Raw genomic sequence first — 13,792 nt, forward strand, 5'->3', positions numbered from 1 at the left:
ACCAGCAAGTACTTAGAAGCTAAAAGTTATTTTTCCTTGGATCTTTGCCCCCAGTGAAAATGCATTTATCATGGAGGCAGAGACAATAAGTGTAGGTACAAAGTTTTTCATTAGAGGCAGCAAAACAACAAGTGGGAGAGCAGGTAGATAAATGGTTTGTTTAGTTAAGACAGAAGCAAGGCAGAGAGGCACCCCTGGAGAAAAAGGGTGTGCACATCTCCCCTAGTGAGGAGGAGTGCTAAGTCATTTATATAGGTCAGCTCTTCCGGATCTTTGTGTTCTTTCAGGCCAATTATCTGGTTTCTTTTTCCACACCGGACCTACCTGGGACACTCCCCTGGGTGTGCATACATCCCTCAGCAAAGATGGATCTCAAAGTGAAGGCTTCTGGGAAGAGCAAGACTCATTATGCCTGGCATTATCCCTTGATTTAAGACCCCCAAGGAGCCTTTCTGTGTGTGTGTAGTGTCTCCCTTGTCCCAAGAGAGAAGGAAGCAGAGATCCCTTAATCCTTTACTCAAACAGGATTTTGCCCCTCTTTATCCTTGCCATGACTATTACCTTGACTATTGTCATGACTACAAGAGAAAAACACTGGCTATTTACCCTGTTTCTGTCGTTATTTCCGTTTTGGAGGGTAAGCAAGAGGCTGATTATAAGTGCTTTACCTGGAGCTCACCTATCGCTTGACTCAAGAAATGCTAGAGGTTGTAAATATCCACCTGGAAGCCCATTTCTTTGTGCCCCATGAAACGCAAACAGGAAGCCAGTTGGAAATGTCTAACCCGGAGCCCCTCTGTTTCCTACATCACTCCCAATAATGCTACTAGCTATGTATTAATGTCCTGATTGCAAGTGAAAGGAGAAAAGAAAGAGAGGCTTACAGAGACTAAGTACCTGATATAAGGCAGAATTGATATCTGAACCCAGGTCTGTCTGGATTATAATGCTCACATGTTTAAAACTGTTTCTTGCCTGGAGAATCCTAGGGACGGGGGAGCCTGGTGGGCTGCCATCTATGGGGTCGCACAGAGTTGGACACGACTGAAGCGACTTAGCAGCAGCAGCACTGGTATTTGGGACAATTAGAGCTGGGATTTGGTGGGTACTAATTAATTGCATTAGATAAGTAAAGGCCAAGATGATATGCTGCTGCTGCTGCTGCTGCTGCTGCTAAGTTGCTTCAGTCGTGTCCAACTCTGTGTGACCCCATAGATGGCAGCCCACTAGGCTCCCCCGTCCCTGGGATTCTCCAGGCAAGAATATGGGAGTGGGTTGCCATTTCCTTCTCCAATGCATGCAAGTGAAAAGTGAAAGTGAAGTCGCTCAGTCGTGTCCGACCCTCAGCGACCCCATGGACTGCAGCCTTCCAGGCTCCTCCGTCCATGGGATTTTCCAGGCAAAAGTACTGGAGTGGGGTACCATTGCGTTCTCCAAGATGATATGCTAGATTTTAAAAATCTTTCACATATTAACATAAGTGGAATTAATGAAGATCAATCAAATTTCTTTATATATTTTACCTATGTGAAACTATTTACTAATAATGTTCAACTCCAAAACATGAATAATTCCTTTAAACTTATTTTTATATATAATCAAGATGAAATGGAATTATAACTTTAAAATAGAAACTTTATATAAACACTTATGTTTGAATTTTAGTCACCCAGTATACTTCCTCTCATTTATCTGTTTTGTGGTCTAATGAAGTAGTTGCTCTTTTATAAGCTAGAAAATATTTAAATACTGTATTTTATAGAAAAAAAAGTCATAAATCCTAGAAATATTCTTAGATGGAAATCTAATGGTGGTGGTGTTAATATAGAGTTATGTAAACTAGTGGTTTCAGAGGGACATTTGGCAAAGAATAAAAGGCAAGCTGTGTTTCAATTTATTATTTGCACCTTTGCATTTTATAAAAATATCACACTTCAGATTAATGTTGCACATTTTATTACAATCTGTGTTTACTAAATTAAATGCTTGTAAATACTGGTAGAATTCTTTTACCTTCATCTGCTTTTGTGACATCTGCTGGTAACACCTGGTATTACAGTGCTCCATAATTCACACTTCCCTGCCTTCTCCAACTGTCCAAGGCTTACTTATTCAGATACTACCTTTAATTCACCTTAAGGAGCTCACTGAGTATCCTTATCAAAAGAAGAGAGGTAATTTAACATGAGACTCAATTATAGAAGACGAAAAGTTAACCTTTTGGAGGCTGAGGAATTATTCACTTAGCCTATTTGTATATATTTTCTTTCAAGGCTTAGTAATAAAAGAGATATAAGATTTTTCTTTCCCGGAAAATTCCAAACTCATTCCATGGAAGAGTGTTATGTATGGTAATACTGTTGTCAATTATCAAACAATCCCCATAGTGACACAATGCCACTCAGACATCCCCTACGATTTGATACTTAGGTGATAAAAGCTGTGTATTAGAGGAAGACCATAAAAGAAGAGACTCTAAATCCATATTCAAAGTGAATGAACTGTACCTAGATCCCTGCATACACTGGGTGCATGGGTAGGAAGCAGAATGCATGAGCAAACTTTTTCTATTACCAGGAATCCATTTATCCTGGGTCCCATCAGTCAAATTCAGATACTTGTTGCCAGTTCCGAGATTTATAGGTTGGAGCTGGTTTTTGAAATTGCTTTGTATTTCCATTTAACAGCCAGGGCAGCGGCATGTTAAAATTTTGCCTCCGTCTCCTTGGAGCTTATTTATAAAGCTAATTTTTCTCCCTGGACATTATTTTTGCTCTCTCTCTCATTCAAACGCTAGCTCTAGGCTTCCAAATCATGAACACCTCGTCCTTTTTTTTTTTTTTTTTAATCGCAAACAAAATACTGTCCTAGACAATGCCGTGGCCTGACAGTGATGATTCCGATGATACGGTCCTCCCAGGCAGGACACAAACCATCTCGCCTTCTGGCCGGAGATGGATTCCCGGCTCTCGCCGCAGATACGCAGGCACACACACAGAGCCCTGGGAAGTCTACACGCTGAATTGCACGCTGACTGCCTTGAAGAAACTGTAGCTAACCACCTTATTAGTATTCTCGCCTCCACCGTGCCTCACTTGCAGCAGCACGGGGCTGAGCAAAATGCAGTAGAGCGGGGACAGACACAGCTCTGGTAATCATCTCAATGCAGGCTGCCGAGTGTTGGGGGCAGGGGAGGTAGCGCATCAAGATGAATAACCTTGCCATAATCCGGGGCACCCTGCGAGCAGACACCCCTGCTGATTGACTGGCTCCCGGCTGGCGGAATCTGCCTGGGGGAGAGGGATCCGGAATCGACCTGGTCCCGGCCGCCCCCCTCCGCTGCCCCTTGATTTTTGGATGTTCTTTTGATCCTCCACCGATCTGGGGAAGGTAACCCGTGAGCCATACCATCTGCAGCACAGAGCAGCGATTGGAGGTTACTACTGACAGTTTCATCACACGGGGTTTGTGAGAGTGTGTGTGTGTGTTTGGGAGTGTGGGTGCCTGCTTCTGCGTGAAAGGAGAACGTGTGAGTGTCCGCGAGTGTGTGTGCGTGTATGTGTGTGTGTGTGACAGCCAAAGCAGGTGTATCGTACTGTAGATTTCACCAGCGTGAATATATTCTCTGGGTACGTGGGACCCAAGCCCTCACCCGCCCCGCAGCTTTCAGCGTCCCTCTCCTTCCCCTCTCCCCTTCTTCTTGTTGCCTTTGATGAGTTTGGGGCTTACTTTTTGGCGGAGTCTCTTGGACACGTTTTTTGGCTGGTGCTGGAAGATCTCATCAATGGAACCTTTGAAAACTGATTGTTTTTCTCCTGTGTGACTTGAAAAAGAAGAAGAAAAGGAAGGAGAGTAGTGCAAGATAAACTAGAGGATTTTAAATTTTCATGGTGAACTTTGAGGATCTATAAAGAAGGTAAGTCATGGGACTGCTTGGGTCCTGGTCCTGGCTTTCCTGCAATGTCTGTGTTTCCCTGTTTGTTTTTGGAAATCCGGAGGCAGTTGAGAAGTGCATTTTTAGAGGTGGTAATGCCCAGAGAAGAACTCAGTGTGTGACATTTGGGAGCTGTTGTCATGCCAGGGGGTTATTTCAGTTTGTATAACCACCTTCCCCCCATCCTTCTTGCGTTGTTTACACCTTTTATTCATCTAGTATTTTCAGTGAATTCTGCATTTAGGAAATCTGGAAAGAAAAAATAATTCTAGGCTTCTCCCTCTTTGACATCCTCTTTAAATTTGAGGGGAAAAAATTAGAAAAAGCTACTGGCAGGGGCTCTGAGTTAAACGTAAAAGTGTGTCTGCTTAGAGGATGGGGGTTGGGGGTACAATCCGGACTTTTACGATAACTTAATAGAGGACTTTTTTCCCCATAGCATGTTTTTTTTCCTTAAATAGTTAAATCTGATCTAGGAGTAAGGAATGTGTGGACTAAAGAAAGCTGTTTCGAGAGCTCTTAACTGGAGCAAATGAGAACAAAGTGGAAATTGTTTAGTATTTTGAGCCTCTCTTTTTTGCACTGATTCTCTTGCTCCTGCATCTCATTAACCTTTCCGTATGCAGTGTCCCCTGTTTAAGACTAGTGTCTCTCATTTTGGAACATCCCTTTACCTATGTGGTCCCTAGAGAAGGGAGTGTGGCTGCAAATTGCTCTTAATTGTCTACTCTTGGCTGTAAAAGCAAACACGCAGCATCAAGAATTCAGGTGACTTTAGTCAAACATCTTGCCAACTCAGTCCCTTTAGTGTTTCCCCATGGTTAGCATTTTTTCTTTTCTTTTTCCTTTCCTTCAAAGCAAAACGTAGACAGTATTTTACCTGTTTCCATTCTGAGGTTATTTAATTAAAGCAAAACACCATTTCACTGTGATAGCCTCTGTGTTCCTGTATCTGTGAGTATTTTTATCTCTGTACTGGCATCACTTAGCTTTTCTCAAGAAGTTAGAATCCCTCATAAATATATTTCTAAATTGCTGAGACCCGAAGTGAAAGCAATACAGCTTAAGTCAAAGCCTATGGATGGTTCCTTCTAAAAGGAGTAGTAATATTTTATGGAATGTTAGCCAGCTTGAACTCTTACTTGTGAGCTTATTTATAGAAGAGATGACAAGGACTGTCAGCCAGGCAGGGTGGGCAGGCATAAGGGTTTCTTAGGATGTCTGTGGACAGAGATATGTCGCAAATTGTAACGTAAGAAATTTTATTCAGAGACGATTGATAGAGATGATCAAAGATTTATGAGAGCCAAGTTGGGAGATGTGAAAGATCATATTCAAAACAATATTATTTCTTTTTCCTAAAAGAAGTTTTTTGAAAATCCAGAAGCTAAAAAAATTTTTTTAAATATACTTAAACATGAGATTAGACTCAGGTATTGCCATAGGCTGTCATCTATTTGATGTTTTTTGCATAAAAATATTTGTGAACCAGTTAAAGAAGGGCAGCTGTTAAAAGATTCCTCCCCTTTTTCATCCTGTAACTGATACGTACTCCACACTGTACTCTGGGTTTAAAAAAAAAAAGCCTATGGGTAAACTTTGTCAGTGTAGTTTATGATGCGTCTTTCTTGCCAACTATTTCTGCTCAGGGTATTTTCTTCTGTTACTCATAGACTCGAGGTACATGCTCCTTATCAAGAGATGGGGCTTTTTATTATTTTTAAATGACTTCGATATAGGACAAATCCTGAATAAAATTTCATTTTCTTTGTGGAGAGAATAGCCTAGGAATAGCCCTGTACTCATGAAGCCTGAAGGCGAGTTTCATATATAAACAAGAAACACAAAGTTTCCTATTCTAGGGAGAGAGCAAAGCCCTGATGCCGCAAGTGCCTGTGGGTTGTGTCAGGGGGTTGGAGCTTGTCCAGGTCTGCCGGGACCATCACCGTTCTTCGTGTTGGTCAGCTCTCCGTTAGCCTGCAGCTCTTAACGTGGCCGGTGCCAGGTACAGAGGCCAGTGTTTGACGTCATCTATTTTGTGTCAGGGCAGTTCTGCATAAAGAGAAGCCCTCTGAAAATGCCATTCTGGAAGTTCGCAAATTCGTGCCTCTTTTTATTGAGGGTATTTCATTTTGACTGTTCCTCCTCCCATTCACATTCTCACCCAGTTTGGGTATATTTAGACTTGTGGTGTTGGTAAAAATTAATTGCATAGATTATTCTCAACACCATCTTTCCAAAAAAAAAAAAAAATAGTAAGGATAACATCTTGGCTTTTGTGTATGTGAGATTTAATCATTGTAATGAGGGAAACTTCTAGCCATAGCAACACTTTCATTATCACTGATTTTAGGCTAATAATAGAAGTGGAGTATGTGCCAACTCAGGAGTTTCTGATCACGGCTCAAGCGGTGAGCAAAGCGGCTCCCCAGAACTTAAGTTTTCCTGATCCTACCTGGGCAACCGTAACTGTGTCTTCATTATCAGCTCCAGTCCAAGCAACGGTGGTGACAACTTGTATTCAGAACTGGCTCCAGATCCACTGGCTTTCTTTTGTCTTTTCCGGCTTTGTGTTGTATTTCACAGCTTAACGGGGTGGGTTTTCCTGCTTAGTGAGTTCAGAAAAGAAAGGAAAAAGAAGAAAGGAAAAGCAAAGAAGCTTTCCATCTCAGTCAAAGTAGCATGTCAGACTTGCCAAAGAAAAGGCTGAGTCCCCTAGAGGGAATAGATGCAGGGTCCTACTTTGAAAAGAATGAATTGGGAAAGTGTTGCCTTGAGTTAATTCCAGTTCCTTCTCCATTTAGTCGCAGTCAGCTGGCCAGCCTTTCTGTGGATCTTTGCTCAAGTGAACCAGCCAGGCCCAACATTCTCCAGAGTGCTTCTGTGTTTTTGAAACCCAGGGCACTTAACACATGAATGGCTCTTTCCTTCCACAACAAACAGAGCTGACAGCTGGAAAGTCAGCTACTGAGAACCTTTAAAGGAAGCCAGAAAGATCACCCAGTAAGTTGAAGAACGGAAAGGAGCTCTTAGAGCTCTGGCCCTGGAGGTGGTTGAGGACCCAGCCTCCGAAACTTGAAGCTTTGATTGCTGAGTCATTACAACAGTCTGGAGCTGTATGTTGGCTCCATGAACTGATGCTGCTATGGGGGCTAATGCTGATGGGTGAGAGCATTAGCTCACAGAAGAAGATGCTGACTCTTGGGATGAAGGAGATGCACCCTGTGATGACAGACGTGTTTATGTGTTCTTCTGTTGTTTTCATACTTAAAAACAACTGCTTAGGGTCTGCTAGTAAGGTACAAAAGAAGAAATGGATTCAGTGAAGTGTGAAAAGGACAGGGGCTTTGCAAATGTCCATGTCAATTCTCTCACTTATCTGCATTGCCGTTCAGGACTCAGTAACCACGGCTAAGTTGAGGCCAAGAGTGCAAACTGGAGTTAGAATCAGGAGAAAGGAAACCCCAGATTGAGAAAACGAAGGTGTCACTAAAGCCTTGACAGTGCTGCTTAATGGTACGTAAGTCACTCAAAGGACCCCAATTTCCTTCTATATAGTTAAGAAAAGCATTCTTCACTTGCTGTTGTGAGGAATATGATGAAATATTACAGAAGAAAATGACCTGTAATTATACATTGCTATAGAAAAATGTAAGGTACTATAGTAACAATAAGTTCTTGTATGGTTCAAAACTGCAAAACAGAGTGAACAGTATAATTTTAAGTTAAATTGATTAAGCAGTGCTTATCTTTTTTTTCATGATGATGATCAATATTTGCATTATTGTAATTTGGGTGTTTCTCATGTGTGTTGAATATACCTCTTCTCAGTAGTTTTTGTGGTATATTCTTAGTTTTTTGTGTATTTGTGTGTACATGTATGTGCATATGTGCCTGCATACATGTATAGGTAAATGACCGATTTATAGGAGATGTAATTTTAAATTCATAAAAAAATTAGGAAATGTGTAATGACCTGAATCCATGCGCACTGGGTATCCAGAAAGGACAAGAAAAACTTAAATAGCCTTTTGTATGGCGATGGACAGGTCCTTATAAAGTTTGCAGGATTCAGAAAACTCTAGTCCACAATGCTGCTGCTGCTGCTGCTGCTAAGTCGCTTCAGTCATGTCCGACTCTGTGCGACCGCATAGATGGCAGCCCACCAGGCTCCCCCGTCCCTGGGATTCTCCAGGCTAGAACACTGGAGTGGGTCGCCATTTCCTTCTCCAGTGCATGAAAGTGAAAAGTGAAAGTGAAGTCGCTCAGTTGCAATGATGCTACTGACTAGAATTTGAGTTAAGCTTGAAAGTTGTATCAGTAAGGTATTTATTTGTAGTGGCAGCATAGATCATGATGATTGTCACACTGATTACATTTGGTGGGTAGATGGACCAGGACTAAAATGCGGAGTTGAATCATGATGGCAGGAGATGTGGCAGTGATGGGAACTGGCTTTTGACATGGAGAGATTTGGAGTCAGATACCTAATCTCCTTGGAGAAGGAAATGGCACCCCACTCCAGTACTCTTGCCTGGAGAATCCCATGGACCGAGGAGCCTGGTGGGCTACAGTCCAGGGGTTCGAAAAGAGTCAGAGACGACTGAGCGACTTCAGTTTCACACATTGGAGAAGGCAATGGCAACCCACTCCAGTGTTCTTGCCTAGAGAATCCCATGGACGGAGGAGCCTGGTAGGCTACTGTCCATGGGGCCGCAAAGAGTCGGAGACGACTGAGCAACTTCACTTTCACTTTCTTTTCACCTAATCTCCTAGATATTCAGCCATCCAATCTATAAAACAGGAAGGACCAGTCGTTCAGAGGGCATTTGTGATGAATGAATAAATGATTTTATAAACTGTTGTTCTTTAGTCACTAAGTTATGTCCAACTCTTTGTGACCCCATGGACTGTAGTCCACCAGGCTCCTCTGTCCATACATAATTCTTGGTCAAATGCTTGACACAAAATTGGAAGTCTACAGGTAGTTTGCATATAAAGTTTCTTTCCTCTTTGTCTGGCTTAAAATTAGAAAGGCCTTCCTAATTCAGTGTATTTATCTAATTGACACAGAGGTAAAAGTCCCAAATATAATCTGAGATGTAAGCAAAACTGGAGAGAGAAAGCTAGTTTTCTGTAAATTACCTAATTTCATATACCATGGTTTCATCAGGTTCTTTCTCAGAGCAAGGAGTGCCCTTCCCAGGTGTCACCTCATTTACGCTTACAACTTCTGAAATGATACTGAATATAAGTAGCGAGAAGCATGTGCACCCATCCATACGTGGTTGCAGAAACAGTTCACATGTCAGCAAGTGGTGTTAACATTGCTCTTTATCTAACCTCTCATTTTGTTCACAGTCAGTGAAAGGCTGTGTATTTATTAAACACCTAACAGGTACAAGCACTGCAGTCATTGCTGCGGGGGATGTAGAAGGACTCTCCTGCTCTATCTCTTGGCTGCAATTCCTGCATTTGGACAGGGCATGCTGCAGTCTTCACGGCTGCCTCCTGGAGTTTGGACTTGATGGTTAAACAGTATCAGGAGTCCTCTGCTGGAATCTGACCTATGTGGGGCTCTGTCATTGTGTATGACCTTTATTTAGTTCAAGAACATATTGCAAAAGATGTAAAAATCCTTGTTCCTATTAATGTAGCTGAGCTGAGCTGTCAGTGACGAGTCTGATTCGGCTTTGCTAACTCTGCACGGCTGGTACCACTCGACCCAGGTATTTCTGTTCTGCAAAGTCAGCCTTTCGTGTGCAGGAAGGGAGCAAGGTTTTGTCCTTCAGATTGTGGGTTCTTTCTGTCCTTATAATGAATGGATGAAGTCTATTTTATGGCTTGCTGAGAGGGAAGGCAGCATCCAGGCTTCCTGTATTTTGAGGCTGTGTTCCTTACAATCGAGATCTCATTAGAGTGAAAAGGAAAAGAGGGAAGACAGTTGGTCAAAATGACAAACACAAGTTCACCGGCCTTTACCAAAACCTCAAGCATCAGGTTTCATGGTTAGAGTACTGCAAGGAAATAAGGAAATTTCTTGTGTGATGTATCACAGATTGTATTGCCAGCACACATCTAGAAAATACACTAAATTATAGTCAGTTCTGTCATATATTCAATGAATATATTCTAGGTGTCAGGCAGTATACTAAGTAGATTAGATTTTTACTGATATTTCTCAAAAATCAATAAAATAGTGTTATTGTTCTTATATTACAGATGATGTGAAAAGTGATCCATTTCTTTGCTCCAAATACCAGTTCACTTCATAGCCCATGTATTTTCTTCTCTCCCATGTTTTGTTGCTGTTTAGGTTGCAAACAATGCTTCTTTACATAAATCCCCAGATACAGACAGTGTAGAGCAAGCTTTCTCTAAATACCAATCAAATAATCTTGTTTCCATAACAAAACTCACTCTTTCCACAGAAAGATGTGGTCTCAGTGTCTCCAAGGGACCTCTGAAGGGCCAATTCCCTGAACCAGTGGGTCCCTGATAAAGTATATTCAGTGCCACATTTGGGGGGGCCTCTGGAGGCATGCATACTGCTAAGTCACTGCAGTCGTGTCCAACTCTGTGTGACCCCATAGACAGCCCACCAGGCTCCCCCGTCCCTGGGATTCTCCAGGCAAGAACACTGGAGTGGGTTGCCATTTCCTCCAATGCATGAAAGTGAAAAGTGAAAAGGGAAGTTGCTCAGTTGTGTCCGAATCTGTGTGACCCCATAGACGGCAGCCCACCAGGCTCCCCCGTCCCTGGGATTCTCCAGGCAAGAACACTGGAGTGGGTTGCCATTTCCTCCAATGCATGAAAGTGAAAAGTGAAAAGGGAAGTTGCTCAGTTGTGTCCGAATCTGTGTGACCCCATAGACGGCAGCCTACCAGGCTCCTCTGTCCATGGGATTTTCCAGGCAAGAATACTGGAGTGGGGTGACATCACCTTCTCCGGGAGGTGTGCATAGCTTGAGGTAAATCTCCATTAAACTTTGACCGTTGCCAAAGTCATATTGGAATATTTGATGGCATGGGGAGTAATGGCAAAGGTGTTAAACCACTGAAGTTACAGGACAAGGAACAAAGTAAAGAACTGAAAGTCTCTACTGCAACAGTAAATAGTAAGTAGCATTGGGCTGTATTTACAGAAGGTACCTTTTGAGAAGTATCTCTCAACATGTTTCTCTACTCGTTAATTATGTAACTTTGTGCAGACTACCTTTATACCCATATTGTCTTTTCTCACCTTGTAGGATTATTATAAAACGAGTAAGGGAAAATAATATTTATAAAGGACCTAGAACAGAGATTAGGGTTTAGTCAGTGCTCAATAAAAGACATCCCATAATAACAATAGTTATATTCATCGACATGATAATTAGCAGTACTAATAGTATTGTGTATGGTAGTAGTTTAGCAACCTCACTTTGCACATAGATCTTCCCGCACTCCACAGTACCAGAGGTTATACAAATTGCCACCTCACATCAATGAACAGAAAAGCGAATATGCGTGTCTGTCTGGCCATAAAAATATGAAAGAGAGGAGGAAAATTATCTTTCAGCAGCACTGATGTCAGTGGGGAACATATTGATGGAAAAAGAGTGATTTGTTGCAGAGACTAGAGAAAGAAAGAGGACCAAGTCAGAATTTCATGAGCTGAGGAATTCTTTCTTGAGTCAGATCCTAAAATGTTGTGGGCTTGGGGATACAGTTCAATGCGTGGCTATAAACAGGAGAAAGGGTCATATTTTGAAAGATTTTTTGATAAAAAGAAGACCATCTTCCTTTGACTTTATCCTGACAAAGAGAACAGAAAATTTCAACTCTGCCTTTTCTTTCATCCCTGTAAAATTTCTCTAGCTTTTATATTTAATGTAGGTATTACAGGGATTATTTTTTTCAGTTTATGGTTTTCTGGCTATTCCTTTTTTTAATATTATGAGCAAAAATGTCTGCATTTTTAAGTGTTTGACAGTGAACCATTCCAGTATGGCAGATTTAAATCCTTTATGTAGGTGCTTTAGATTTTTAGCACTATATTCGTGTTGCAGGTAACAAGTCACAAAAGGAAGGACCAAGTAAATACACAATGATTCAGGGTGTACTTCTTTTGAAAAGTGATTTGAATGAAAATCTTTGTATATACCTGGAATCTTGCATATACCTGATATGAAACAAGTGTTTCATTAGAGAAAAGTTTTCCTTACAGACTGAGACAAATATTTGGATAGCAAAGCAAGAAATGTGTGAAGTGCAAGCTTTTGGAACAATCATGTTAGTAAAGGCAAATTCTTTCCTAAAAACCTGAAAACAGGCAAATAATTAGTAACACAAAAACTGGTGGGTTTGCTATTTTTTTTCCTGTTGGAGACATTCACTATGTATAGTGAAAATAAACATATTAAATATGAATACACACAAGGATAAAACTCTACTTGCCCTTCTTCAGAAGGAAAGCCATGTTTAATATGTGACTTTTGCTCAAGATCTTTCATCTGCCAGGAAACCTGAGCTGTTATTACACATTAAACATTTTATCAACCAACCTGTTCTGATTGCAGTGCCCATCTGCATATATGCATGCAGGTTATTTATTTATTTATTTATTTTTTGTATGTCTCTGGACTGCAGTCATTCTCATGACCTGGAGTCTCTCAAGAACAAGTGGCTGAGTTCTTCCTGTGTTCATCAGATCGATTCTACTTCCTTTATCTCTTTTTGCTTCCTTGATCTGTCTGATTTTCAGTCTCAAGTCTGGTTTTCATCTCACCTTTCCCATCACTATAGGCACAGGTGCACTTTTCCCAAGTTTAGACTCAATGGAATTCTGTTCTCCCTATCTGGTGTATGTTTTTCTCCCAAGAGTCACTTGACCAAGGGGAAAAATACACAAACACATATGTACACATGTACATAAATACCAGAGATTTATACACACATACGTATCTATATATATGTACACACACACACATACACATATATATGAGTGTGTATGTGTATATATTGTATGTATGGGCTTCCCTAGTGGCTCAGTGGTAAAGAATCCACCTGCAAATACAGGAGATACAGGTTTGATCCCTGGGCAAGGAAGATCCTCTGGAGAAGGAAATGGCAACCCACTCCAGTATTCTTGCTTGGGAAATACCATGGACAGAGGAGCTTGGTGCGCTGCAGTCTATGGGGTCACAAGAGTTGGACACAACTGAGTGACTAAACAGTGCAGCGTCGTGTGTGTGTGTGTGTGTGTGTGTGTGTGTGTGTGTGTATCTACTCCTGAACCGAAGAACTGAGTCTTGGATCTAGGGCAAGATCCCTCTTGCCTAAACAAATCAGAGTTCTCAGTGGATGCTTTTGTGGATTATACATCCTTTGCTTCTGTGGTCATTTCAGTAGCGTCATTTGTTCAATGTGTTTACTGAACACCTAGTACGTTTACTATTATATTACAGTTACAATGTGGAAAACAAAGTTGTACACAATGTGATTTTTTTCCCTTCGAACTCGCAGTTGGTAAGAAAAAAGTTATGGGATAAGCCCCCTGAAGGCCTTGAAAGAAAATCACAAAATTAGCACAAGAGCTATCATGAGCTGATCAGCACGCTGTCACAGAGGTCTGCCGGGAGTGTCACAGTTGTGACAAGGGAGTAGCATTATTTTCAGGATACAAAGGAGGAAATTGAGACTCAGAGGACTCTGATGTGCCCTAGAAAGTGAGTCATTACCTGCAGGACTTGACGCTTGTCTAGGTGCTTCTGGCTCTGAGACTGAGTGCCTGGATTCCTCCCATCCTGAACTTAATCCTGCCAAGCACTTAAAGCCATATACAGTGCTTTCTGTTTTTCTCTGTTTTAAAGGAGTC

The 13,792-nt window shown here is 41.5% G+C and overlaps 1 protein-coding gene across 4 annotated transcripts in view; it reads left to right on the forward strand.

The window, feature by feature from the left end:
* Window positions 1-3,451: 3,451 nt before the first annotated feature.
* Window positions 3,452-13,792, forward strand: part of LRRC4C (leucine rich repeat containing 4C) — a 1,428,975-nt gene continuing 1,418,634 nt past the window's right edge. For all 4 annotated transcript variants that reach the window (XM_027562627.1, XM_027562628.1, XM_027562626.1 and 1 more), the window contains exon 1: window positions 3,452-3,916. The gene's annotated coding sequence lies outside the window, so the exon portion shown is untranslated. The remainder of the gene's footprint in view (window positions 3,917-13,792) is intronic.

The sequence above is a fragment of the Bos indicus x Bos taurus genome, chromosome 15 (assembly GCF_003369695.1).
Source record: "Bos indicus x Bos taurus breed Angus x Brahman F1 hybrid chromosome 15, Bos_hybrid_MaternalHap_v2.0, whole genome shotgun sequence".
Taxonomy (NCBI): Eukaryota; Metazoa; Chordata; class Mammalia; order Artiodactyla; family Bovidae; genus Bos; species Bos indicus x Bos taurus.